Source organism: Budorcas taxicolor, chromosome 6 (genome assembly GCF_023091745.1).
Source record: "Budorcas taxicolor isolate Tak-1 chromosome 6, Takin1.1, whole genome shotgun sequence".
Classification (NCBI taxonomy): domain Eukaryota; kingdom Metazoa; phylum Chordata; class Mammalia; order Artiodactyla; family Bovidae; genus Budorcas; species Budorcas taxicolor.
This window is the reverse complement of record NC_068915.1, coordinates 49417193-49423415: the sequence shown is the minus strand read 5'-3', so window position 1 is coordinate 49423415 and position 6223 is coordinate 49417193. Positions and strand designations below refer to the sequence as shown.

The 6223-nt window shown below is 38.9% G+C and overlaps 1 non-coding gene across 1 annotated transcript; it reads right to left on the bottom strand.

Moving 5' to 3' along the window:
* Nucleotides 1-5667: 5667 nt before the first annotated feature.
* On the bottom strand, nucleotides 5668-5802 carry LOC128050106 (small nucleolar RNA SNORA70). The gene has a single exon (XR_008199618.1). It is a non-coding gene; the product is annotated as a small nucleolar RNA SNORA70 (small nucleolar RNA).
* Between the last annotated feature and the right edge of the window lie 421 nt (nucleotides 5803-6223).

Here is a 6223-nt window from a genome sequence, read left to right as displayed (position 1 = left end):
GGAATCTACCAGCCAATACAGGAGACATGGGTTAGATCCCTGGGTTGGGAAGATCCCCTGAAGAAGTGAAGGGCAAACCACTCTAGTATTCATACCTGGAAAATGCCATGGACAGAGGAGCCTGGTGGGCTATAGTCCATGAGGTTGCAAAAAATCAGGGATGATGGGTGACTGAGTGTACACACACACACACACACACACACTAATATTCAATAACTTTCTCCCTTGACTTACTGTGTCATTGCATTTGTATCATATCATCCATTTTTTAGTTTTATATTTACCTCATTTCGCTTTTCCAAATACTATGTGATCATTGAAGGAAATGCAAAAAAGCAAAATGGCTGTCTGGGGACATAGCTGTGAAAAGAAGAGAGGTGAAAAACACAGGAGAAAAGGAAAGATATAAGCATCTGAATGCTGAGTTCCAAAGAATAGCAAGAAGAGATAAGAAAGCCTTCTTCAGTGATCAATGCAAAGAAATAGAGGAAAAGAACAGAATGGGAAAGACTAGAGATCTCTTTAAGAAAATTAGAGATACCAAGGGAACATTTCATGCAAAGATGGGCTTGATAAACGACAGAAATGGTAGGGACCCAACAGAAGCAGAAGATATTAAGAAGAGATGGCAAGAATACACAGAAGAACTGTAAAAAAGAGATCTTCATGACCCAGATAATCACGATGGTGTGATCACTCATCTAGAGCCAGACATCGTGGAATGGGAAGTCAAGTGGGCCTTAGAAAGTATCACTAGGAACAAAGCTAGTGGAGGTGATGGAATTCCAGTTGAGCTATTTCAAATCCTGAAAGATGATGCTGTGAAAGTGCTGCACTCAATATACCAGCAAATTTGGAAAACTCAGCAGTGGCCACAGGACTGAAAAAGGTCAGTTTTCATTCCAATCCCAAAGAAAGGCAATGCCAAAGACTGCTCAAATTACCGCATAATTGCACTCATCTCACACGCTGTAAAGTAATGCTCAAAATTCTCCAAGCCAGGCTTCAGTAATAAATAAACCATGAACTTCCTGATGTTCAAGGTGGTTTTAAAAAAGGCAGAGGAACCAAACAGCAAATTTCAACATCTGCTGGATCACGGAAAAAGCAAGAGAGTTCCAGAAAAATATCTATTTCTGATTTATTGACTATGCCAAAGCCTTTGACTGTGTGGATCACAATGAACTGTGGAAAATTCTGAAAGAGATGGGAATACCAGACCACCTGACCTGCCTCTTGAGTAATCTATATGCAGGTCAGGAAGCAACAGTTAGAAATGGACATGGAACAACAGACTGGTTCCAAATAGGAAAAGGAGTATGTCAAGGCTGTATACTGTCACCCTGCTTATTTAACTTATATGCAGAGCACATCATGAGAAACGCTGGACTGGAAGAAACAGAAGCTGGAATCAAGATTGTCGGGAGAAATATCAATAACCTCAGATATGCAGATGACACCACCCTTATGGCAGAAAGTGAAGAGGAACTAAAATGCCTCTTGATGAAAGTGAAAGAGGAGAGTGAAAAATTTGGCCTAAAGCTCAACATTCAGAAAACTAAGATCATGACATCCGGTCCCATCACTTCACGGGAAATAGATGGGGAAACAGTGGAAACAGTGTCAGACTTTATTTTTTTTGGGCTCCAAAATCACTGCAGATGGTGATTGCAGCCATGAAATTAAAAGATGCTTACTCCTTGGAAGTAAAGTTATGACCCACATAGATAGCATATTCAAAAGCAGAGACATTACTTTGCTGACTAAGGTCCATCTAGTCAAGACTATAGTTTTTCCTGTGGTCATGTATGGATGTGAGAGTTGGACTGTGAAGAAGGCTGAGCCCCGAAGAATTGATGCTTTTGAACTGTGGTGTTGGAGAGGACTCTTGAGAGTCCCTTGGACTGCAAGGAGATCCAACCAGTCCATTCTGAAGGAGATCAGCCCTGGGATTTCTTTGGAAGGAAAGATGCTAAAGCTGAAACTCCAATACTTTGGTCACCTCATGTAAAGAGTTGACTTATTGGCAAAGACTCTGGTGCTGGGAGGGACTGGGGGCAGGAGGAGAAGGGGACAACAGAGGATGAGATGGCTGGATGGCATCATGGACTCGTTGGACGTGAGTCTGAGTGAACTCCGGGAGGCCTGGCGTGCTGTGATTCATAGGGTCACAAAGAGTCAGACACAACTGAGTGACTGACCTGATTTCTCTGCTATCTTTATTGTCTCATTCAAAATTATCAATCAATTAATGCTAAATAAAAACAGCTGTATTGAGCTATGTATCTTGTAAATTAATAACAATGTTATCTGCTTTTCCTTCCTAAACTTCCTATTTTTCCTTTCCAATGTGTGAAATTTAGAGAGAATTGCTTTCACTCTTAGCTATTTGGACAAGTTGACATAAATTGCTTATTCATGTACTTTCTGAAACTGGAGTGTAGATTCATCTCTAAAACGCTTTTGTGTCTTATTTTTCTGTGTCACAGGAATATTTTTATTTCAATGAGGTTCAAGTTCTTATAGTGTAGAAAAAAATAAAGATAGCTTTAAAACTGGAATATTTTTTAAACTCAATATATATAATAAAGAAATGGCAGCACAGTCTTTTTTACTTAATGAATCAAAAGTTGAAGCTACTGAATTTCCAAGGAAATGAGAGTGATTTAATAAGCTAAAATCTATATAATATAGTCATTTAATGTGATGCCTCAAAAATACTTAATGGTTTAGAAAATTGTATTTCATTCATTATTAAGTTAAAAGTTGATCTAACAAAGAGAATATTGTATGCAGTCTCATTTTTCTGGAAATGTATACATGTAAACATGCATAAGAAAAGATTTATTTGCACTAAAAAATCATTATTGGTAACCTGAATGGGAGCTACTTTATTTTTTCCATTCATTGTCCTTTCTGGATATTTGCATTTTCTAAATATTTGGTAATAAACTATAGGAAAATTATGACCAACCTAGATAGCATATTCAAAAGCAGAGACATTACTTTGCCAACAAAGGTCCATCTAGTCCAGGCTATGGTTTTTCCAGTGGTCATGTATGGATATGAGAGTTGGACTGTGAAGACAGCTGAGCACCGAAGAATTGATGTTTTTGAACTGTGGTGTTAGAGAAGACTCTTGAGTGTCCCTTGGACTGCAAGGAGACCCAACCAGTCCATCCTAAAGGAGAACAGTCCTAGATGTTCATTGGAAGGACTGATGTTGAAGATGAAACTCCAATATTTTGGCCACCTCAAGAGAAGAGTTGACTCATTGGAAAAGACCCTGATGTGGGAGGGATTGGGGGCAGGAGGAGAAGGGGACAACAGAGGATGAGATGGCTGGATGGCATTACCAACTCAATGCACATGAGTTTGGGTGAACTCCCAGAGCTGGTGATGGTCAGGGAGGCCTGACATGCTGCGGTTCATGGGGTTGCAAAGAGTTGGACATGATTGAGCGACTGAACTGAACTGAACTGACATATATAATAAGGAAATAAAAATGAGCAGCCTTTATTATCAAATATCTGAGTGGTCAAAATGAAACAATCTGTAAACAATTCCACTGAAATGCAATTTTTATTGACCCTTAACTTTAATTCCTAAGCTAGCAGATTATGGGGCTTCCCAGGTCCTGCTAGTGGTAAAGAACCTGCCCACCAATGCAAGAGACATAAGAGACACAAATTTGTACCCTGGGTTTGGAAGATCTCCTGGATGAGGGCACAGCAACTCAAAAAGTATTCTTACCTGGACAATCCCATGGACAAAGGAGCCTGGTGGGCTATAGCCCACAGGGTCAAAAAGAGTCAGACACTATTGAAGCAACTTAGCATGCAGTAGATTTATATTTTAATTTATGTCCTCTGTCTTCAGATTAGGCTAAGTTTTCTTGTAACAAAATTTTGAACTGTATTCCCTAGGAAATGTATACTGAAGAAAGATAATTTCAAGACTGAGAAGACATTTGGGAAATCCAAGGATTTTCTGCTTTCATAGTGAATAGAAAATTTTCTGCAGTGTGCCAGCATTGAATCAGAATTCACTTCAGGCTACATCAATCTATGGCTACAATTTGATTGTTGGATGGGACTCTTTTATTGATTTATATTGTTTGAAGCCACTAAAAATCATAGGCTGCCAAATGTTTTGGTAGAGATCACATTTGAGAGGTGGAGTCTTAGTTCAGATTATAAAAAGCAGTTTTGACTTGGGAATTTTGTTTTCTTTTCTTTGCTTAAAGCAAACACTGAAAGATCTGCTAATGGATATGGTTTGTTGGTGAAGTGTTAAGAAGTAGTCATTTTATCTTCGTTTATAGATTTTGTAGTGATTTTTTTTACTTTAATTTTCATCAGTTTCCTTTCAAAATATCAGGAGTCAGGAGGGATGTTTTTTGCTCAGTTCTCCCTAACTAGGAGCAGAATAGAATAGGTCCAACAATGATTAGGCTGGTTTCTAATAGGAAAGAATTGTTGGCTAAAACCATTTATCAGCCCAGTATATTATTTTTGTTAACTTACATAATTTTCCATATCTTACTTTATTGTTGCTGCTGCTGCCAAGTCGCTTCAGTCGTGTCCAACTCTATGCGACCCCAGAGACAGCAGCCCACCAGGCTCCCCCGTCCCTGGGATTCTCCAGGCAAGAATACTGGAGTGGGTTGCCATTTCCTTCTCCAAAGCATGAAAGTGAAAAGTGAAAGTGAAGTTGCTCAGTCGTGTCAGACCCTCAGTGACCCTATGGACTGCAGCCCACCAGGCTCCTCCGTCCATGGGATTTTCCAGGCAAGAGTACTGGAGTGGGGTGCCATTGCCTTCTCAATCTTACTTTATTAACTCTCATATTTTTTGCCACATCCATGGTTGTATGAGTTTTCCTGTAATAAAATAACCATGTCCTAATCTGTGTTATGTTACAATATTAGTACAACATTTCTTATAAAGAGTTGAAACTTCATTTATTGCACATTGACTATGTCAGGACTACTGTGGGCAAGAGTCTGCTTGTGTTTACCCTTTCTGTAATTCCATGGATAATTTTCACACACCTCTCTATGTGAGTATTTAAGCCATTCAACACTGATAATCACTGCAATATTCTGACCCAATAAATAAAATTCACTTCTAAAGATATTTTTAGTTTAAAATGGCACTTGTATATTACTATATACATTATATATTATTACTATGATTCTTCCAATTAATTGAATAGTTAAACTTTTTTTTTTTAATAAGAAGTAGGATTTATTGGTGAGCATAGTTAAAGAGGGGCTGGCGCTGATGATCTCATGAGTGCAGGGCCTACCATTTGTGCAGGGCCTATCATTTGTCCAGGGGACCACAATTAGGGATGTACGTGACCCCAAAGCCATCTCGGATGAGCAGATTTTCGCCACCATGTTTTCAAATTCATCCTCATTAAACGTAGTAAATTCCCACTTCTTAGAGATGTGCATCTTCTGACTGCTAGGGAACTTGAACTTGTCCCTGCTGGAAGGCCTCAATCATATGCCTCTTGTTCTGCAGCTTGGTGTGGATGGACATTGACTTAGTCAATGTGGATCCTGGCCATTGTGCCCTGGGGCTTTCCAAAGGCATGGCACATACCTGTCTGGAGCCTAGATTGGGGACAGCAGACCAGTCAAGAATGCCCACTAGAAAGAGTTGTCTTTAAGATACCGTAGGGCAACCTGTACAGGCAACAGGTTGCATACACTACCTAGGATGCTACTATTTGCACCCATTGCACACTGGGCCCCCATGGGGAAAAGAGCACAGTCGGCTTAATTGGCTGCAAATAAATATGCTTTTTATATCAGCAATTATTTTAAAGTGGCTACTTGTGAAGTGATTCTTATAAGGGATTCTGTACTGGTCATATTTTAAGTAAACAGAAAATAATCCAGCAATTCCAAAGTTGACACTCAGCAGAAATATTCAGAATTTAAAAAAAAACAACCCTGTCAATTTTGACTACATCTTTGACCCTCATCAAAATATAAAATACTTCATGTAGCAGAATTAGTCATTAAGGTGTTAATTACTCCAAAACTGAGAGGAGAGTAAATGGTTTCATGAGAAAATACACAGAATTATAAAATGCTTGTGATTTTATTATCTTCACCTCTGATATAAAGCAAAGAGAAATCAAAGATAGCAAAAGACAATTTTGTTCCTCATAAAGTGTGACATATTCATGCATTTATCACTAATATTTC